The sequence below is a fragment of the Leopardus geoffroyi genome, chromosome B4, assembly GCF_018350155.1.
Source record: "Leopardus geoffroyi isolate Oge1 chromosome B4, O.geoffroyi_Oge1_pat1.0, whole genome shotgun sequence".
NCBI classification, from domain to species: Eukaryota; Metazoa; Chordata; class Mammalia; order Carnivora; family Felidae; genus Leopardus; species Leopardus geoffroyi.
In genome coordinates, this window is record NC_059341.1 from 40,908,542 (window position 1) to 40,932,349 (window position 23,808).

Below are 23,808 nucleotides of genomic sequence, written 5' to 3' on the forward strand. Positions count from 1 at the left end.
ACACACATACACACATACACACACACACCAACACCACACACACCACATTCACCCCTCACACATCACACACATAGCACATTTACTACCTACCCCAAACACATACACAAAAACACACACACTACACATACCCCACGCACATACACACACGCATGCACACGTATACCCCAGTCGTTCTTCCCAATTTCCCATTCCTAAGAGCCTAATTCTCTGCATCGTCTGCTAAACTCATTCCTGCTAAAAGACGTGGCTGATAAAATAGAGGAGGAAGATGACTCTCTCATCGTGGGGTTCCAGGCATGGTGACAGGCAGCCGAAGACAGATTTAGGTGAAGAAGCCCACATCATTGCTTCTCGTGGATCATTACCACTTGCCCTAAGACTCTGAGAGACCATTAGTCCCCAGCTTCCCCACTTCCCACACCTCATACTCTACCACTCCCTTTCGCACCCAGGAGAGGAGGATGAATGTTCCCAAGAAAGAAAATGGCAGTAGAGGCAGAATTAGTATGATAGAGTAGCAAAGGTACTTAAGGATTTCCATTTCTAGCTTGTTTTTTGTTTTGTTTTGTTTTATTTTACTTGATACCTGAAAATCTGCCCACTGTGAAGTATCATTAAATGCCGTGTTAGGGACACCTGGGTGGCTCAGTCAGTTAAGCGTCAGAGTCTTGATTTCGGCTCAGGTCATGATCTCACAGTTCGTGAGTTCCAGCCCCACATCGGGCTCTGTACTGACCGTGTGGAGGCTTGGAATCCTCTCTCACTCTCTCTGCCCCTCCCCCGTGCACACACACGCAAGCTCTCTCTCAAAATAATTAAATAAACTTTTTAAATAAATAAATAGGGGCGCCTGGGTGGCGCAGTCGGTTAAGCGTCCGACTTCAGCCAGGTCACGATCTCGCGGTCCGGGAGTTCGAGCCCCGCGTCAGGCTCTGGGCTGATGGCTCAGAGCCTGGAGCCTGTTTCCGATTCTGTGTCTCCCTCTCTCTCTGCCCCTCCCCCGTTCATGCTCTGTCTCTCTCTGTCCCAAAAAAAAATAAACGTTGAAAAAAAAAATAATAATTATTATTAAATAAATAAATAAATAAGTAAATGCCATTTAAATAAGACAAATGCTTTTTGAATGCACAGCTAAACTGGGAGCAAAATAATGAACATCTCCGAGGATCTAGGATCCCCAGGAGCAGGAAGTGGTGCAAGCCTACAGGTTTAGTGAGTCCAGGTACACTCCAGGCTTGAGGCCAGGCATCGCAAGAACAGGAAATGAGGCTCTGGGCCTGACCCAGCCAGACAGCTGGACAAGACTCCTGCATAAAGCTGATATTTGAAGAGAAACCTTCCAAAGGGTGGGCCAGGAAAAATTCCAGCCATCAACATAGAAGATAAGGAGTTTGTCTATCTCCATTGGTTTTGGAGATGGAAAAGTAAAGTCTTTCTCTAGAATTTGTAGCCATAGGCCTACACTCATGCAGGTTTCAGATTCAAATTGACATTACCACATGGTCCAGGAACTCCCAAGTTGAGAAGTTGACACAGAAGTTAGTTTTAGGCCAGTACCTGGGGCTCCTGGCAGAAACAAATTTAAAAAATCTATCTAAAAAGCTAAACCTTCTGGGGAGCCTGGGTGGCTCAGTCGGTTAAGCAATCAACTTCGGCTCAGGTCATGACATCTCCGCTCCTGAGTTCAAGCTCCACGTCAGGCTCTGTGCTGACAGCTTCAGATTGTGTGTTCCTCTCTCTCTCTCCGCACCTACCCTGCTCGAACTCTCTCTCTCTCTCTTTCTCTCTCTCTCTCAAAAATAAATAAACACTAAAAAGATAAACCTTCTGGGGCGCCTAGGTGGCTCAGTCATTTAAGCGTCCGACTTCAGCTCAGGTCATGATCTCATGGTTCATGAATTCAAGTCCCACATCAGGCTCTGAGCTGTCGGCACACTTGGAGCCTACTTGGGATTCTGTGTCTCCCTCTCTCTCTGCCCCCTCTCCGGCTCATGCTCTGTCTCTCTCTCTCAAAAATAAACAAACATTTAAAAAAATTTTAATAAATAAAAAAATAAGAAAGATAAACCTTCTTCCTAGGTTATCCACAGATATCTGATATCCACAGATAAAGTTCTCTAAGGGATCACTTCACAATCACAAATGTCAAAACACTTGATAAAACAATCCATTGTGAGCAAGAATAGGCAGTCACAACCAAAAGCAGGATTAGATCCTCTAAGAACTTCAGATAACAAAGTGATCACGTAGAGATGAAAAAAACCAAAGTGTTTCAAATTATCATAGACTAAAGAACAGGAATTGGGAACACAAAAGAAAAAGACATAATGAGAAGAGAACAGGAAGGCTTGAAAAAGAACTTTAAGAAATGAGAGTACATAGTAAATTCATTGAAAACTCCAAATACAAACAAGACATTCCTGAAGAAAACAAACTGCTGGAAGATAGAGCTGAGGAAATTATTCAAAGAGATAAGGAGATGAGAACAATGAGAGATGGGTTAAGAAACAGAATGAGAAAATCCAAAGAGAAATGCTGAGCGATTGTCCTTCAATGTAGATGTCTATATGCCGTGCCTTCGCTTCCATGCCTCCCCGGAAGCAGGCCCTGAGAATTCTAGTGCAGATCATTTATTTGGCAGAGCAGGAAACACCAGAAGGGAAGTGGGGACGTGATATGGGGAAGGGAGAGCGGCCAGCAAAAGATGTTTCTGAAACAGCCGCCACGTGGGCATCTGAGCTTAATCCTGTGAGGAAAGTCTGGAGAAAGGGTGAGTCTCATGCTCAGAATTAACCCACTCTTGGGTCAAGAGAGCGCGGGCATTTCTAAACCTACACGGGTGATTAATTGTCAAGGGCTGCTCCCCAGGGGCACTAACTCCTCCACACTCTGATCCTCAGGCACAATGGTGCTGACTCCGGCAGGCTAGAAGAAACATACAAAGTTCAGAGGGGCATGGGAGAGGCATTCTGCCTAATTAAATTATCTTTCAGAGTTAAGGGAAAGTAGAGACACTTTTGAGAAAAATGACAGTGTGTTTAACATGAAGAGTCCTTTTGGAGGGGCACCTGGATGGCTCGGTTGGTGGCATCCAGCTCTGGCTCAGGTCACCATCTTGTGGTTGTTGGGTTCGAGCCCTGGGTCAGGCTCTGCGCTGACAGCTCAGAGCCTGGATTCTGCTTCGGATTCTGTGTCTCCCTCTCTCTCAGCCCCTCCCTTGCTTGTGATCTCTCGTAATATTTATTCATAAATAAATAAACTTAAAAAAAGAAAGAAACAAAGAAAGAAGAGTGTTTTCTGAGAGAACTGCTAAAGAAAGTACTTCAGGAAGAAGGAAATTAAACCCAGAAAGAATATTCCAGAAGAAAAGGCAAACCAAGAAATTGGCAAATACAGAGGCAAATAGGAACAGGCAGTGATTGCATAAAATAGTAACAATCAGGGGCTCCTGGGTGGCTCAGTCAGTGACTTTGAGCCCCACATCGGGCTCTGTGCTGACGGGTGAGATCCTGGAGCCTGCTTCTAGATTCTATGTCTCCTTCTCTCTCTCTGCTCTTCCCCCACTCATGCTCTGTCTCTCAAAAATGAATAAACGCTAAAACAAAATTAAAACAAATAGTAACAATCACAATGATTAATTAGAGAGTTAAAAAAAAAAATAAGATAGAACCAAAATACCAGACAGCAATAGTACCTAAGATGGGGAGTAGGTGAGGAGCACGAGAGTATATTAATGTCCTAGAATTGCTCAGGAGAAAGAAAGACGTAATAACTGTAGACTTGGTTAAACCTACCATGAATACCAAAATTTCAAGAAATGCTATTAAAAGAATAGAATTGAATGTACTTTTCCAAACCAACGAGGAAAAACAAGAAATAAATAAAACTAGATTGACCTAGAAAAAATAAAAATAAAAAACATGAAAAGAGCAGAGCAAATAGCGTAAATTAAGATCGCACACAGGGGCAACTGGGTGGCTCAGTCAGTTGAACCTCTGACTTCAGCTCAGGTCATGATTTCCCGGTTCATTAGTTGGAGCCCCATGTCAGGCTCTGTGCTGACAGCTCAGAGCCTGGAGCCTGCTTCAGATTCTGTGTCTCCCTCTCTCTTGGCCCCTCCCCTGCTCTGGCTCTGGCTCTCTATCTCTCTATCTCTCTCTCTCAAAATAAATAAACATTGAAGAAACAACTTTTTTAAAGCACACAAAAATCCAAATATTGGTGGGGTGCCTGGGTGGCTCAGTCAGTTAAGTGTTCAACTCTTGGTTTTAGCTCAGGTCAAGATCTCACAGTTCATGAGTTCAAGCCTCACATTGGGCTCCATGCTGACAGTGCAGAGCCTGCTTGGGATTCTTTCTCTCTCTCTCTCTCTCTCTCTCTCTCCCTCTCTCTGTCCCTCCCCTGCTTGCTCTCTCTCCCAAAACTTAAAAAAAATTTTTTTTTAATCTAAACATTGTTAATCAGCAGTAAAAAGAAAGATTATCAGACTGGATTTCTTTTAAAAGTCACACAATCCAGCAATGTTCAAGAGACAGACCTAAAACATGAAGACACAAGACTGCATGGGGAAAAAAAGCAAAAGGTCATGGTAACCAAGAGAAAGATTGTTATACTACCATCAGACAAAACAGACATAGGATAAAGGTCATCTTTAGACATAAAGAGGATAAAAAGTTGGTGAAAAGATGAACACCCCAGGAAGAGATGATTATAGATTTATGTGCACTTCATGATATAAACTCCAAAAGAATTTTAAAAATTATCGAATTATAAGGCAAAGTGAAAAGGCTTTAGGTAAAAGTAAACCACATTCACTTAAGGAAAGCAAGCAAACAAAACATTAGCCACTAAAATAAAGGAATGTTCTTGACCTAAGAAAGAGCACAAACTTCACAATTACAGTAAATTATAAGCCACTTTCCCTTTAAAACCTGTTAGACAAAGATGCCCCGTATCATTACTGCTAGTCAACATTGAATCATTCAGGCCAGTACAGTAGCAAAACACGAGGACATATATGTAACTTTGATGGGGAAAAGCAAAATAGTTATTTGAAGATAAGACTATCGGTATAGAAAAATTTCAGAGAATTGACATAAAAGAATCTTATTAAGAATTCAGCAGTTTGCTAAAACAAGATGAATTTTCAAAATCTATTATGTGCCTGTATAATTATAAAATGCAATCTTTAAAGTGACTCTGTCAGCAAAAGAAATACTGTAAGGCACTTAAGAATGAATTCCAAGGGCTCCTGGCTGACTCAGTCGGAAAGAGCACATGACTCTTGATCTTGAGGTCATGAGTTCAAGACCCATAGCTGGGTCATGAGTTCAAGACCCATAGAGGTTACTAAAAATAATAAACTTAGAAAGAAAAGAAAAAACAATGGAAAGAAAACAAAGGGAAACAATATCAGAAATAAAAAGAGGGATACTGTTATTAAAAAAAGGATTAATTCCGTAAAATCTGTATAATACCATTATGCAGAAAATCATAAATTTTGTTACAAGACATAAAAGAAAACATAATAGGAAGGTACACTGTGTTCATACATACTAAACCACAATAATGTAAACATACCAATTATCCTCAAATTACTCTATAAATTAAATGCAACGCCAATCAAAATGTAGCAAGACTTTTCATGAAATTAGACAATCTGATCAAAATCCATATGGAAAGCAAAAGATTAAGAATAGTTCAGACAACTTGAAATTTAAAATTGTCAGTAGGCAATGAACAGTGGCTAGTATGAAAAAGATAAGACATAACTAGCGTCAGCGAGGATGTGGAGAAAGGGGAACCCTCGTGTGCTGTTGGTGGGAATGTAAATTGGTGTAGCCACTATGGGAGCTTCCTCAAAAACTTAAAAATAGAACTGCCCTGTGACCCAGCAATCTCACTTCTGGGTATTTATTTGAGGGAAATGAAAACACTCGCTCAAAAATATATATGCATATTCATTGCATCATTATTTACAATAGTCACGACATAGAAGCAACCTAAGTGTCCATCAATGGATGAATGAATAAAGAGGAGGTAGTATGGACATTTATAGGAATATTTCTCATCCATGAGAAAGAAGGAAATCTCATCCTTGACAACATGGATGGACCTTGTAGGCATTATGCTAAGTGAAATAAGTCAGTCAAAGAAAGACGAGTACCATATGATTTCACTGATATGTGGACTCTAAAAGAAAAACAAAATTTAAAAAGCAAGCTCATAGATTGGTGGTGGCCAGAGGTGAAAGGGGTAAAAAGATACAAGCTTCCAGTTATCAAATCAATAAGTCATTGGATATAATGTACAACATGGTGATTATAGTTAATAATACTATATTATACATATGAAAGTTGCTGAGAGGGTAGATTTTAAAAGTTCTCATTACCAGGGGGAAAAAAAAATGTAACTATGGGTGGTGTCAGACGTCAACTAGATGTATTGTGGTGATCACTTCACAATATATATAAATATCAAATCATTATATTGTACACTTGAAACTAATATAATTTTACAAGTCAAATTCTTTTAATGTTTATTTATTTTTGAGAGAGACAGAGCGTGAGCAGGGAAGGGGCAGAGAGGGAGGGAGACACAGAATGCAAAGCAGTCTCCATCCAGGCTCTGAGCTGTCAGCACAGAGCCCAATGTGAGGCTCAAACCCTCAAACTGCAAGATCATGACCTGAGCCAAAGTTGGACGCTTAACTGCCTGAGCCACCCAGGAATCCCTCCCTGTATGTAAATTTTTTAAAGTTAAAAAAAAAAATGGACAAACAACCCAGTGGCAATAGATAAGTGATACAGAAAGACAATTCACAGAAAAGGAAGAAACCCATTTGGCCAGTAAACATATGAAAAACAATTCAACCCCACTGGTCATCAGGAAAATCCAAAATAATACCACAATTGGTTATCTACCCATCAGATTGGCAAGGATGTGGGGCTACTGGAACTCCTATTTGCTGTTGTTGTGACAAATGGTATATCACTTTGGAGAAAAATGTGGAAATAGCTATTACATTTAATAGCAATTCCCCATGATCCAGCAACTTCTAGACATATCCCCTGGAGAAATTTTCATCCACGTGCACAAAGCAATTTGCACAGAATGTTTACCTGCAACAGTGAATGTAGTCACAAAAATGTGTAAACAACCTAAATATACTTCAACAGTGTGCATAAATAACTTGCGATACATTCATCCTATGAAATGCCAAATAGCAGTCAAAAAATAATCTGGGCTCTGTGTACCAACATGGATAAATCCCCAAAATAATGGTGAGCAAGAAATAAAAGCAAGTATCAGAGGATCTCTACAGTGAGCTAGCATTTCTGTAAAGTTAAAGACCATGTAAAAGAAAACTGTATACTATTGCTTATAAATATGTTTAATTGCCAATAGACTAAAACATACACATGCACGGTGTGATGACCAGTAAATTCAAGATAGTGGCTGCTTCTAGGGGGATCAAAGAAGATGAAATCCAGAGAACAGTACATACAGGGGTATTCCTCTTTGTATATGCTTTATTTATTTCATCATTTCAAAAAGATGAGACAAATATGGAAACATGTTGAGATGGGACCAATCTGGCTGTATTATCTATGTAACTATTATACTATATTATCCTCTTCAGTTTGCTGTAAGGTTGAAATTTTCATTTAAAAGTAAAGCCCTGGGGGCGCCTGCGTGGCTCAGTCAGTTAAGCCTCTGGCTTCAACTCAGGTCATGATCTCAAGGTACGTGAGTTCAAGCCCCGTGTCAGGCTCTGTGCTGACAGCTCCGAGCCTGGAGCCTGCTTTGGATTCTGTGTCTCCTTCTCTCTCTGCCCCTGCCCCACTTGTGCTCTCTCTCTATCAAAAATAAGTAAATGTAAAAAAAAAAAATTTTTTTTTAAGTAAAGCCCTGAAGCCAGGGACCTTGGCGTATGGTTTTGCCCTTAAAAGCAGCAGAGTCACTGGCATCCTTGCACACACATTTTTGCGCACGTTGCCTATGGCCTTAAAACAAAGTCCTTGCAGTAAAAAAAAAAAAAAAAAAAAAAAAAAAAAAAAAAATCACTGGGTCAAAGGAACAAAAATTGTTAAGACTTTTATATATTCTGCCAAGAATTATGCCAATCTACACTTCCAAAGCATTTTATTTTTGTTTTCGTTTTTTTAATGTTTGTTTATTTTTGAGAGAGAGAGAGAGACAGAGTGCGAGTGAAGGAGGAGCAGAGAGAGAGGGAGACAGAATCTGAAGCAGGCTCCAGGCTCTGAGCTGCCAGCACAGAGCCTGATGCAGGGCTCGAACTCACAAACCGTGAGATCGTGCCCTGAGCTGAAGTCGGACACTTAACCGACTGAGCCACCCAGGTGCCCCCCAGGGCATTTTATTATTATTGTGAACTGAATGTGTGTGTCCTCCAAAATTCATATGTTGAAGCCCTCCCTCTCAATGTGGTGGTATTAGAAGGTGGGCCTTTCCGAAATAATTAGGCTTAGAGGTCATGACGGTGGGGCCCATGATGGCATTAGCGTCCTAATAAGAAGAGGAAGAGACACGAGAGTTTTCTCTCTCTGACATGTGAGGACACAGTGAGAAAGCAACTGTCTGCGAGCCAAGAAGCAGACCATCACCAAGAAATGGATCTCTTGGCACCCTGATCTTGGACCTCCAGCCTCTAGAACCATGAGAAATAATATCTGTTGCTAAGGCCACCCAGGCTGTGGGGGTTTTTCAAATAGCGAAATACCATTAAAAAGCCAGCAGCTTGGGGCACCTGGGTGGCTCAGTTGGTTAAGCATCTGACTTCGGCTCAGGTTATGATCTCACAGTTCATGGGTTCAAGCCCCACGTCAGACTCTGTGCTGACAGCTCAGGGCCTAGAGCCTGCTTCAGATTCTGTGTCTCCCTCTCTCCCTTGGTCCGTTCACACTCTGTCCATGTCTCTTAAAAATAAATAAACACTAAAAAAAATTTTTTTTTAAGTCAGCAGCCTGAACTAAGACGATTCTTTTTTATTATTTGGTAACTTCACTGGCAGATACTGGTATGCGATTATTGTTTGAATATTCATTCCTTTCATTATTGGGAAATATTTTCTACTATTTCCATTTGTATTTCTTCTATTGTGAAGTTCTTGTGTCTTTAGCTCATTTTCAACTGAGATGTTTGTCTTTTCTTGATTATTTGTTTAAGCTCTTTATAGATTAAGAATATTATTGGGGCGCCTGGGTGGCTCAGTCAGTTGAGTGTTCGACTTCGGCTCAGGTCATGATCTCATGGCTCATGGGTTGGAGCCCCGTGTCGGGCTCTGTGCTGACAGCTCAGAGCCTGGAGCCTGTTTCAGATTCTGTGTCTCCCTCTCTCTCTGCCCACCGTCCCCCCCCCACCCCCCCGCCCCGTGCTCTGTTTCCCTAACTCTTTCAAGAATAAATTACAAACATTAAAAAAAAAATTAACAAGAAAGAATATTATTCCATTTTCCTCACATTAGTATGCAAATGTTTTTCTCTGTTCTTCCTGTACCTTTAACCTTTATTTATGAAGGGCTTTTTTGTTTGTTTATTTTTTATGTGCGGGAGTTTGAGGAATCATTTAATGCTTTTTTGGTGGCGAGGAGGTGCTAGGTTCCATAGATCCAAAGTAAAAGTACAAAACACAAAGTGTTGAGAAGGGTGCACAGTGAAAAGTCAAACCTCCCTTCCTCCCAGGTGGATGACAATGATCTTACTTCGCTATGAACTGAGGGACTCTTGGGGACATGGGGTTTTCATTACTAAAACTGGGACAGTTCTCAGCAAACTGGGACAGTTGGTCACCCTACCGGCCCCCTAATTTCCCTCTCAGAAGCAATACTGGTACGAGTTTCTTGGATAAGCCTTCCAGAAATATTACAAAAGTTTTCAACTTGAATCTTCAAATCTGTTGTGGGGACTACGAATCTTAGTCCACAAACTTGCATTCATGGGATATGCCACATCCTTTCATTTGCTTTAAATCAAATTAAATGCAACCTTCCTCAAGGCAAGGTGACACAAGAATCCAAGGGGTGCCATGTGCTCAGAAAGCAAAGTCAAGTTTCTCAAATCTTAGCCCATCACCTTGCACTTCCTCTTTCCCAAGCCCACACAACTCCTCTAAAGACTAGTGACCCCCAACTTCCAGCTTCCATGACCTCTGACTCCCTGGGATGCTGCTGCTCCCTCCTGAACCCCAAGACAGTGTAGGCAAGGCAGAAGCAGGCAAAGTACAGAGAAGCCACCAAAGGAAGGCAGCAGAGGGAGTCCCAGAACCCCTACTTCTTCCTTTTCGGTAGGTCCCTCCTTCTGGGGCCTCATGCTCCATAGTCAGTGCACTTAACTGCCTCCTGGGCCCTGCTGTGCACCTGTCAACCCTGGCGTCACCGTGTACTCCAGAATGTCTGCTCCTTGCCCACCGGCATCACTCCCAGACACCTCCTGTGCTTGACTCACTGGTTCCATTCTCTGAAAGACCTTCCTCTTCTCCCACTCCTCTCTGCTATCATCCTCCACATCCCTCCCTTGCAGAGAGCCACCCAGGTGCCCCATTATAGTCTTAATATTCCAGTCAAGAGTGTTATACTCTGATAAAATAGAAATTCCAGTGTCATATCTAAATAGGCAGTGCCAGGGTGCCTGGGTGGCTTATTTGGTTGAGTGTCCAGCTTTTGGTTTTGGCTCAGGTCATGATCTCACGGTTCATCAGATCAAGCCCCACATCAGGCTCTGCGCTGACAGTGAGGAGCCTGCTTGGGATTCTCTTTCTCCCTCTCTCTCTGGTCCTACCCCACTTACACACACTCTCTCTCCCTTTCTCAATTATATAAACATTTTTTTAAAAGACTATTTTCTCTAACTATAGGGGAACAGCGATGAATGCAGCTGGGACTCCTGATTGGCCACACAAAGGGCCGCATAAACCGCATTGGGGTGGAAGTTACAGCAGCCACAATGTGAGGAGCACCTGGGGCTGCAGGTGCAGGCTGTGGAGCCCTCAGCCCTCCAACCCCTGACTCCTCTTAGCACACCTAGAATTGGGCCATTTGCCACTAAAATCATTACCTACGGAAATCCCAAGTTGTAGACCATGCCACCAAGTTTTACATTTGCCAGTATAAGCCCAGTGACTTTAATTTTACATATTAAATCCAGTTGATCAGTTAATAAATTTGAAAATTGTCCAGGGAGCCTTTTCTGAGTTAATATTTCCACTGAGGTTGTTGGCTTTCCTGGGATTCTATGAAGTTCTTTGTGTATAAAAGCACGCTATATGAAATGAACGCTGTAGACATTCACCAATGGCCCTGAGCTGCGTGAGTGTTTGAGATACATTTATATATAGCCTGGGGATCTAATCGCATTGGCTTGATGTTTTAACAGTCTGGAGCACGTCCCTCTGCCATGACCTGTGTGACCTCTCCTTCCTCTCCCTTCATACTACTCACAAGATATCTGTTGGCAATTTTTGTATTTTTTTTTTTTTTATGAACGTGATATGTTGATGCCTTATCTCCCTAATCAGACCACCAGTTCCATGATAATGGGAATGGAATTTGGAAAACAGCCTGCCTTCCCAGACTCCACCCCACCTCCAAACACAGGAGCAGGACCCTTAGCAAAAGTGACCCACCAAACCACTAACCTCCAGTCACCCTGCCTTGCATCCTGGCTGGCTGCCTGCCACGGGGTGTGGAGTATGGGATGTATGAGTGCTCCCACTCGGGCCATGCTCCCTAGGGAGGAGAGCAGCTGTCAGCCTTACACCGCAGTGATGAAGTTCTATTCCCAGAGGTTGCTCTGGAGCAATTTCATAAATAAAAATACAGGAGGTACACTAAGTGGTTACAAACTGTGATGGAGAGTCAAAAGAAAGGGCACTCACCTTCGTCAGGGATGATGGCCAACCAACACCTTCCCTAGCAGGAGTGGATGGAGTTTGAACTGACCTGGGGAGGGTGGGTAGAGTGATATTTTAACAACGTTAATCACTTTTTTATTATTATAAAAGCAGCATATGGTCATAAAGTACGGACAAAAGTATGGACAAATAAAAATAAGAAAATAAAAATCGCCCATAAGCCTATTACACAGAAACAACCACCATCAATAATTTAGCATGTTAAAATTAACAACTCAGGAAACAACAGATGTTGGCAAGAATGCAGAAAGAGGGGAACACTTTTGCAAACTCGTGTAGCCGCTCTGGAACACGGTGTGGAGATTCCTCAAAAAATTAAAAATAGAACTACCCTACGACCCAACCATTGCACTACAAAGTATTTATCCAAAGGATACAGGAGTACTGATTCACAGGGGCACATGCACCCCAATGTTTATAGCAGCACTATTGACAATAGCTAAAATATGGAAAGAGCCCAAATGTCCATCGACAATGAATGGGTAAACAAGATGTGGTATATACAATGGAATACTACTGGGTGATCAAAAAGAATGAAATCGTGCCATTTGCAGCAACATGGATGGAACTAGATGGTATTATGCTAAGTGAAATAAGTCAGGCAGAAAAAGACAAATATCATATTATTTCACTCATATGTGGAATTTAAGAAATGCAACAGATGATCATAGGGGAAGAGAAGGAAAAATAAGATATAAATGGAGAGGGAGGGAAACCAGAAGAGACTCTTAAATACAGAGAACAAACAGGGTTGCTAGTGGGGAGTGGGTTGGCAGATGGGCTAAATGCGTGATGGGCATTAAGGAGGGCACTTGCTGGGATGAGCACTGGGTGTTGTATGTAAGTGATGAATCACTAAATTCTACTCCTGAAACCAATACTACACTGTATGTTAACTAATTTGAATTTAATAAATAAACGTGGGGTGCCTGCGTGGCTCAGTTGGTTAAAGTGTCTGACATAGGCTCAGGTCATGATCTCACAGTTCATGGGTTCAAGCCCCATGTCGGGCTCTGTGCTGGCAGCTCAGAGCCTGGAGCCTGCTTTGTATTCTGTGTCTCCCCTCTCTCTGCCCTTCTCCCACTCATGCTTTGTCTCTCAAAAACAAATTTAAAATGTTAAAAACAAATTAAAAATAAATAAATGTAAAATTTTAAAAAAAATTTAAGCATTTTACTTTCCTTTTCAAATATATATATTATATACATACAAAATATAATCTTTTTTTGTTTATTTTTGAGAGACAACAAGAGCCAGGGAGGAGTAGAAAGAGAGGGGGACACAGAATCCAAAGTAGGCCCCAGGCTCTGAGCTGTCAGCACAGAACCCAAACGTGGGGCTCAAACTCAGGAACTGTGAGATTATGACCTGAGCCAAAGTTGGACGATTAACCAATTGAGCCACCGAGACACCACTAAGATATAATTTTTAAATAAAATCTTTTTATACAGATAGTTTTATAACCTGGGTTTTTGCTTTTGAATATATCATAAATATTCAATTCACTAACACTTTTGTATTTTTTTCTTTTGTTCACTGAATACTGTTTCTCTTCATGATATTCCACGATTTATGAAACCAGTTCCATATAGTTGGATATCTATTTAGGTTGGTTCTACATTTTCTTTTTATTAATAGTGCTACAGTGAACATCTTTGAAGCTGTATCTATGCACAACCCTCAGGATTATTCCACTGCCTGAAATTCCTAGGGAAGTTCTGGATCAATGGTCATCTACATTTTAAGGTCTTTGATGATAAGGTTGAGCAGGATTTCAACAGGTAAAAACGAGGGAAAAGGGCATTTCAGATGCAAAGAAAGAAGTAATAGCAGAGAAGCAGGAAAACTCTGTGCATGTTAAAATACATATGTGACAAAATAGGCTGGTAGTTAAAGCAAATAAACGAGACTTGTAGGAAATAAGAAAAAATGGGAAGACAATCTATCAAGAACCTTGAGCCAGGGTCAGGGGTTTGTGTTGATCCAGTAGCCTCTGGGTAAGACACAGTAGCTGCAGAGGCCATGGATTGTAGAGGAGCCAAATAGACAAAGGGAGACCGATCAGGTGGCTGATGGACACTTCCAGAAGATACACAATGAGGGCCTAAACAGGGCCCTGGATCTCGAGCAGATACAGCCAGCAGATACCCTTTGACAAAAGGGACTTTGCAAATGCAATTAAATTAAAAAATTGAGATGGGGAGACTATCCTGGATTGTCCAATCTAATCCAAAGGGTTCTTATGTGAGGAGGCAGTAGGGTCAGAGTCAGGGAAGGAGATGTGATTGCAGATGCAGAGTTTGGGGTGGTAGGGGGCCATGAGCCAAGGAACGTGGGCAGACTCTGGAAGCCAGAGTAGGCAAGGAACAGATTCTCCCCCTAGAACCTACGGAAGGAACACGGCTCTGCTGACACCTTGATTTTGACCCATTTCAGACTTCTGGCTTCCAAAACTAGTAGATACAAATTTGTGTTGTTTTAAGCCATTAAGTTTGTGACCATTTGGTACGAGAACAATAGGAAACTAACACAGGCAGAGCTGCACAGCCCTTGCTCCAGGCAGCCTTATTAAATTAGTGTTAAGAGGACAATGGGTGCTATGGGGCTCAAGGAAGTGGGATCCCTGGATCTGATGCTAAGCAGAATTGCACAACTGGGAAGGTGTGACTGTTGAAGGCACTTCCGGGAATGCTGCCCAGAGGCAGGGGGAATGCCGGAGTTGACCTCTGCCTACCTGCAGTAAATTCTCCAGAGTGTAACTAATACAAATGCAAAAGAACCTCCAGAAGGAAAGATTTCCTAGCAGGGCTCGTGTTTGCCTTTTCTTTGTGTATTTGGAACATCTCTTCTGTGCAAATTCCACAGGTTAGAGAACTTCCTCTGGGGCAGTTCACGCCAAATGAACAAACACAGTAGACTTTTCAAACCAGGCTCCCAGCTTCCAGCATACACTGCCAGCACCTGAAGGGAAGCCATCCTCCTCTACTTCCTGTCTCCTAGGGACATCTGTGGGGGTGAAATAGTATGCTCACTTCCTTCCTCTACAGTCATCATCATGGTCATGACGTGCCTGTGGTCCAATGTCAAAGGGGTGGCACAACTTCAAACTAATTCTCTCACATTCTTGGTAACTACGACACCACGTTATTATTGCCGTAGAGTTAGAGAGTCGCAAACCAGTACATCTGGTGGAGTTTCTGGTCCACACAGCACCAAAGGATTCCTTAACCCAGAACCACTATCCCAGGCCCTGGGGTTCTAGCTTTACAGACAGAAAGTTATAACGATTCTCACATTGTGGACATCTTATAAAATAGCTTCTAAAATACATAAGTCACTAAGTCAATTTCAAAGTCTTTCTTTTTTTTTTTTTTTATGTTTATTTATTTTTGAGAGAGAGCACAAGCAGGGGAGGGGCAGAGAGAAAGAGAGGGAAACACAGAATCTGAAGCAGGCTCCAGGCTCTGAGCTGTCAGCGCAGAGCCTGACACAGGGCTTGAACCCATGAACTGTGAGGTCATGACCTGAGCCCGAAGTCAGACACTTAACCGACTGAGCCACCCAGGTGCCCCTAAAAGCCTTTCTCAAATATCTATAGGTCAAGCAGATCAAACTGGTAAAATAGGAATTTTTTAAAACAATTAAACCCAGTCATTGCATTCTTGAGCATTTAGGCAGGAGAAATGGAAACTTAGGTTATACCAAATCCTGTACATGAATGTTTGTAACAGCTTTATTTGTAATAGTCAAAAACTGGAAACAACCCAGTTGTCCTTCATTGGGTTAATAGTTAAACAAATGGTGGTCCATCCACCTATGAAATACTGCTCAGCAATAAGAAAGAACAAACCACTGATACACATACAACATGTAAGTGAAAAAAAAAACCCCAAAAGTTGACATACTGTATGATTCCATTTATGTAACACTCTTGAAATTACAAAATTAGAGAAATGGAGAACACATTAGTGGTTGCCAAGAGTTAGAGACAGAAGAGAGGAGTTTGTGGGGTGGGGTACAAAAAGGAGGTGCTTGGGGCACCTGGGTGGCTCGGTCAGTTAAGCGTCAACTTCAGCTCAGATCATGATCTCACGGTCCATGGGTTCAAGCCCCACGTCAGGCTCTGTGCTGACAGCTCAGAGCCTGAAGCCTGCTTGGATCCTGTGTCTCCTTTTTCTCTCTCTGCCCCTCCCCTGCTCGTGCTCTAACTCTCCTTTTCTCTCTCAAAAATAAAAATAAACATAAAAAAATAATTAAAAAAACAAAAAGGAGGTGCTTGTGGTTATAAAAGAGCAATGAGAGGGATCTTTGTTGTGATGGCCATATGTTGACATGGTAGTGGAAACACAAACCTACGTGTGATAAAATTGTACAGAACTAAATACACACACACACACACACACACACACACACACGAACACAAGTAAAACTACTGAACTCTGAATAAAATGGGTGGGTTGCATCCATGTCAGTTTCCTGGAGGTGATATTTTACTATGGTTTTGCAAGATGTTACCATTAAGGGGAATTGCAATGGATCTCTCTGTACTACTCCTTACAATTGCACATGAATCTATAATTTTCTGAAAATAAAGATTTTAACTAAAAATTGTTTTTAAAAAACAATATATAAGGTTGATCTAATGTATCTGTTTGGAACTTTGCACCAATAACAGGAGAATCCACAGTATCCTCAGGTACACAGAAGATAACAGTCCTGTTTGACCAGGAGTCTCCTGAGTTTAGCACTGAAAGTCCTTCACCCCAGGAACCCCTCAGTCCCAAACAAATAGAGATGGTTAGTCACCCCAACATTTACAAAAGTTAATTATGCACAATTTCCGGCACATTTCAGAGGATAAATAGGTAACATGCACTCCATATTCTCTGAGCACACTACAATTTACATTGAAAAGTCAACTTAAAAAATGTTTTTAATCCTCATATATTTGGAAATTTCAAAGCATACTTCCAAATAACTTGGAGGCCAAAAAATAAATCAGAAGAGAAATTTTAAAATACCTCAAACCAAACATATGAAGATACTCCATATGAAGCGATATGCAAAGAATGTAAAGATGCAATGGAATGTGTTCTTTCCTGCTCTCAGCTCTTCAAACTAGTGGGAGTATAAATATGGCAACTTGGGAACACATGATGTATCAGACTCCTGTAACGTGTTCAACTCTTGATCCGGTTAAGTCCACTTCTAGGAATTAACTGAAGGAAACTACCTACAATGAGGGCAAAGATCTGCATCCAAGATAGTCACTGCAGCATTGTTTCTAATTGTCAAAATGGAAGTGTAAGCATCCTACACGTCCCAGTTTAGATTAGTCGAATAACTTTTGGCACGCACATGGGATGAATTATCACGTAGCTGGGAAAAACAGTGTTGAAGAACAGATACAAATGACATGGAGAAATGTTTGTGGAATAATCTTTAAGTGACAGGACAGATGAATATGCATATTCCATGTAATTGCAACTATGTAAAACGTATGGAAAAAAAAACACTGAAGAGATAGGCTAACACAGAGTGTGCTCCTGGCTGGCTCAGTCAGTAGAGTAGGAGACTCTTGATCTTGGGGTCATGGGTTCAAGCCCCACACTGGGTGCTAAGGTTACTTAAAAGTAAAATCTTTTTTTGGGGCGCCTGGGTGGCTCAGTCGGTTGAGCATCTGACTTCGGCTCAGGTCATGATCTCGTGGTCTGTGAGTTTGAGCCCCGCATCGGGCTCTGGGCTGACAGCTCAAAGCCTGGAGCCTGCTTCACATTCTGGGTCTCCCTCTCTCTCTCTCTGCCTCTCCGGCTCATGCTGTCTCTCCCTGTCTCTCAAAAATAAATAAACACTAAAAAAAAAAAATTTTTTTAAAGTAAAATCTTTTTTAAAAATATGCTAACATATTTACACTTATCTCTGGATGGCAGGAGGTTGTCATTTTCTTCTTTAAACTTCTCTGTATTTTCCAGTTTTTTCACAATACGCTTATGATAGTACCTAATGTCTTTAAGATGTTCTGCACTTTTTTAGTGTTAAAAAAAGTGAGGGGGGAAATCAAACACAGAAAGTCATGGAGAATTCAGCTTACAAAGTAAAGTTTCAGAAGACAGAAGGAGAAAGGAGAAGTCACCTATGAATTCTGAGGAAAAGGGATATGCTCTTTCTTCACCCAGATTTTCACTTCCCTAGAAAACAATTTTGAAAACAAAACTGCGAAACAAGCACAGTGAAAAGCAGCTTGATTTACCTTTTAATACCTCTTTACAGTGAATCAAACTTATCAATGCCTCTATTTGTAATAGCCCCAAATTGGAAACAACCCGAATGCCCATCAACAGCAGAACAGATAAACACAATTGTGCTATGTTCACGCGATGTGTTATTATATAGCAGTGAGAAACATCCCCAACCACACACAACAATGTGGATGAATTTCAAAAGTATAATGTTGAGTGAAAGGAGCCAGATTCAGTAAAGTACTTACTGGATATGCCATTTACATAGAACACAAAAATTGGCAGAACAAATCTAAGCTGTTAGACGTCAGGAGAGTGTTTCCCCCTTGGAGGAGGGGGGAGTGACTGGAAAGCAGCATGAGAGGACTTTCTGGGGTGCTGGTGATGTGGAATTTCTGAGCCTGGGTGCTGGTGATGACAGGGAGTGTCTAGTTTGTGAGAAAGTACTGAACTGGGTACTTAGGATCTGTGTATTTTCATTATGAATATTGTACATCAATATGAGGCTTTCAAAATGAAAAAAATAATAATAATGGTGCTTGGAAGTGTATTTGGAATTTATCTTCCCTTAATTGGATCAAGGTTCCTGAAAAGCTAGCAGACTTCCTAGAATTTTTATTAATAATTCAAGTCTCCCAAGCAGTGTTCCAGACAGAGTGGCATCTACTAACAGATTTTGTTCTCCTTGTTCTGAAACCCACTTCTTGCTCCAGCGGGCTGTTCTCTGCACCCAGAGGTACTTGCCTGTCCTGATGGACACAGAGGCATTCCTTGCTTACCGTGAACAATTAGTTGCCATCATTTGATATATACAATATATACGGGCAACACGTCATCACAAAGTGGGGCACAGCTTGGCATAAAGGAAGGGGAAGAAAAGTGCTAACACGGAGCTTATTCAGAGAGGAGACTCTCCTGACTGTTCTCCCTCTTTATGAAGATTCCTAACCCAGGCTCTTATATCCAGAATCCCTGCTTACCCACACTCTTCAACATACTCTACGGTTACTAATATTTGTTTGGGATCTGGGCTAGGCTCTGGGAATACAAAGATGAGCAAAAACACATCATTCCCTGACCTCATGGAGCTTATGGTCTAGTGACAAGAACTGACATAAATCTATACAAATTAGAAATGCAAACAGGGATAAGAGCCATGTCAGTAAGATAGTGATGCTGTGGAGGCACACGTGTAAGAGAGGGTTCCAACCTAAACTGATGGGGGCGGAGGATGGAGGGGTTGCCAACTGAGCTGAGTTCTATGTGACGAGTAAGAGAAAAACCAAGCCAAGAAACACTTCAGGCTACGGAACAAGCAGGCGCAAAGGCCCAGTGGCAGAAGGGAGTTGCCTGCAAAGAAACTGAAAGATGGTTTGCGTGGCTGGAACACAGAACACAGGCGGAAACATGGTAGGTGATAGGGCTGGAGAGGTATAAATGTGCTGGATGCAACATGAATCCTTTCTGTGCTGCTTGTTAGTTTTCAGGATACCTTCACGGACACGACCTCCTCAGAGCCTTCTACCACCACCGTGAGTTAGCAAGAACAGGCGGTGTTGTTCCCAGTTTGCAGATGAGGAAGTAAACGCCCAGTAAAGTGACTTGCCACTAGCCACACAGCGAGGGAGAGGAAAAGTTCCTGTTCACCCCTTGCCCTCTGACTCTTGGTCCAGTGCTCTCAGCCAGATACCATCACTGCCTTCCCCTCTGTCTAGTCCAAGCGGAGACTTCCTGCTGGCTCAGCCCTCAAATCCAAAAACAGAGGCATCAGGTTTCACAGGTGGAGGAAGTCTTAGGGCTGGGCACTTTCCCCAGGACTCTCCCAAAGGGCAGACTGCGCTGATGGGCCCCAGAATCTCTGGCTAAGGCCTCTCCGGTTGACTATGAAGCACTGGTTAGAATCCCCTCAGTTGAGACTTCACTGGTAGGAAAGAGCTTTGGGATAGGATGATTTGGCTGGACCAAGCACTCCCTGCTTTTAATTCAGTTAGTCCACAGGTCCAGGCATGTGCTTGGAGACCCAGAAAATGGCTCTGCAAACCAGGCCACGCCCTCTCACCGGAGGCTTTTATGCCCACATTCACACACCATGGGAACTTGCCTCTTATCTTTTCAGCTTCCTGTAACATAATCATTATCTGCATGAAATGGCTTCTCCCATACTACAAAGCCTTTGTTGATTTAGGAAAAAAACAGGTATCTCTTTTTGCTTCCCCAAATTCTTCTGTCCTCCTAAGTTTTCAACCTCTTTCCCTTTCTGTGAAACTGAATTACCTGCTATAATTTGCATGGAAAACTTAATGCGTCCTCAACTATGGGCCTTGAACAAGCTGCCCCCACCTCCTTGAAGTCATTCACGGAGAATGGAGCCTCTTGCTCAAAGCAAAGGCCACAGACACTTAGGAACTGCCCTTGGGGCAAGCAAACAGTGAGATCAAATCACCTTGATTTGAATGAAAAGCTGCATATATTTAATCACAGAATCTCAGCGTCAGAGTCTCCACCTGCTTAGTACCCGGCCTCGAGAAAGTGCTTAAAAGTCTCTGGCCCTCACCTGCCCCAAAGTCCCAAAGTATCAGCCATTTGTGCACATGATTCTGTGTGTGGGTGTGCTTCACTTCTGTATGCATTTCTAAATCTTTTTTTTTTTTTTAATTTTTTTTTCCAACGTTTATTTATTTTTGGGACAGAGAGAGACAGAGCATGAACGGGGGAGGGGCAGAGAGAGAGGGAGACACAGAATCGGAAACAGGCTCCAGGCTCCGAGCCATCAGCCCAGAGCCCGACGCGGGGCTCGAACTCACGGACCGCGAGATCGTGACCTGGCTGAAGTCGGACGCTTAACCGACTGTGCCACCCAGGCGCCCCTGCATTTCTAAATCTTGAGCCAGTATTAAAAATTCAGGATCTTTTATGCTAAAAGATATGGATTTCTGGCATCACTTGGAAGACTGGCTCATCTTACATCACAGGGCCACATTCTCATAAAGGAAAAATCAGCTGGAAAGGATGGTGTGCTCTAGATGGGCGTGATCCCTCCCACTTTCCAGTCCCTTCCACATGCTATCATGTCTCCAACAATAAAGCCCCAATCCAGTTGCCATTTTTTGCCATACCAAGTGCCTTGTCATTGTGTATAGAGTATAGAAACATTTCTTTGTAGTCATTTCTCTATCAAAGTGAAAAAAATAAGATACACCAAGAAAGCTGAGTTTCAAGAAAACAAGAAACCATAACTCTTTGTGGATGCTAAGAAATATTCCTCTGCATTTGGCTAGCCGGCTGGGACCCCAGTCATCTGAAGGCTTGACTAGGGCTGGAGAGTCTGCTTCCCAGATGGCTCACCCACAAGGCTGGTAAGTTGGTGCTGTTTGTTGTCAGGAGATCCTAGTGCCTTGTTGTGTTAACCTCTCCATAGGCATGTTTAAATGTACTCATGGTATTGTGATTGGCTTCTGCCAGTTCAAGTGATCCAAGAGAAAGCAAAATGAAAGACACACTGTCTTTTATGACCTAACATTGGGAGTCCAACTTTGTTATTTCCGCAATATTTTCCACAGGTCAGCCCTTTTTAGTGTTGGAGTAGATATATCAGGGGTGTGAATACTGGGGCAAGACTCATAGGAGTCTATCTTGGAAGCTGGATACCACATAATTCTATGATGTTTATGAGAGGCAACCTAAAATTAAGCACATGGAAATAGTTGAAGTTGGGATGGCTGTATTAATATCAAAATGGACTTTTGAAAAAAATGTACTATTACAGATAGAGAATGAGATTAAATAATGATAAAAAGTTCAATTTATTAAGAAGATATGATTATCACTAACCTAACAAAATAATAAAATAGGCCCAAGATATATAAAACAAAAAATTCATAGAACTCAGGGAGAGATTGGGGGCACCTGGTGGCTCAGTTGACTATGCTTCCGACTCTTGATCTCAGCTCAGGTCTTGATCTCAGGGTTGTGAGTTCAAGCCCCACATTGGACTCCATGCTGGGCATCAAGCCTACTTTAAAAAAATTGGTTTAGAACTCAGGAAGAGACTGACAAATTCACCATCATGGGGGAGATGACAACATACCTCTCTCTATTACTGTTAGATCAAAGAGACAGAAAAAAAGAAAAGAAGAGAAAAGAAGAAATTTGAACAATACAATTAATAAGTTTGATTGGACATATATAGAATTCTATACCCAACAACTAGAGAGGATACACTTAGAACATTTGTAAAAATTTACCAAGTACTAAACCACAACACAGGTCTCAAAAAATTTCAAGGAATCAATATTAAGATGTTTCTCAGTATAACACAATTAATTGGAAGTAAATTTAAAAATCTAATTATTTTTTAATTTCCATATGCCTGGAAAAATTTAAGCATACTACTAACTCATGGGTCAGTAAGTCATGCTGTACCCCATGATAATTCATTTTTTAATTATCGTTATTAGTTTAATACAAAAGTTGCACTGGTTCATATGTTTAGGAGCAAGCTTTCTTACCATCAGAGAAAAAGTCTTTAAAAATCTTTGTAAAAGCTGAAAATGTTTCATAACTGACATCCTTTCATGCAAATGGTTGCTGGTTTAGTGACTTCAAGAATTGATATTTTTTCCACTATGTTAAGGTATCTAGAGAAGCTAAAAATGTGTATCAAGAAACAATGAAGACATTAATCTTATCCCAAGGTAGAAAAATATATATTAATATATTCAATAATATTCATAGTATTATAATATTTGATTATTAATATTTATAATATTAGTATTATTTAAACTATTGATAATATTTAAAATATGCTAGATCACATTTTTAGGTTTAATGAAACTAGTCACTATTAGAAACAAATGCCCTTGAAGACCAATTTCTCAGTGCAAGGCATAAATAAATCCCAGAGGTCAAGGCTATGAATATAATCACTTCTCTACAGAGAAGTGACTTACTATAGTACCAATAAAGAGATAGTGACCGAAGCTTAATCACATGGGGGAGTATGAGGGAAGCTGGGAAATATCATCTTTAATTGTGTTGCCAGGTGAAAGTTGGCATTCTGTTCAAGAAGGACCAAATAACTATTAGAGAATCACCGGCAGACTCTTCCATGAAGAAAATTATCCCTAATTCAGGACTATGAAACCAATATGACCTTAATGACAAAACCAAATATGAGAAATGAAAAGTGAGAAAAGAAAATCACTGGTCAGATTACTCATGAACATAGAGTAAAAAGTAAATGTAAAAAGTCCTAAACAAAATATTAGCAACCGAGTCCAACAGTATGTAAAAAAGATAATATATTATGACCAAGTTTTATTTATTCCAGAAATTTAGGAGTGGTTTAGCATTAGAAAATCTATTATTATAGGTTATGAAACACCACACTAGCAAATTAAAGGGTAAAAATATGAATTGCTGCACCAATTTACACTTCCACCAACAGGATACAAGTGTTTCCTATTCTTCACATTCTGGCCAACACCTGATATCTCTTATCTTTTTGGTAGTAAGCCATTCTAACAGATGTAAGGTGATATCTCATTGTGGTTTTGATTTGCGTTTCCCTGATGAATCATGACGTTGAACATCTTTTTATGTACCTATTTGCAATTTGTAGGTCTTCTTTGGAAAAATA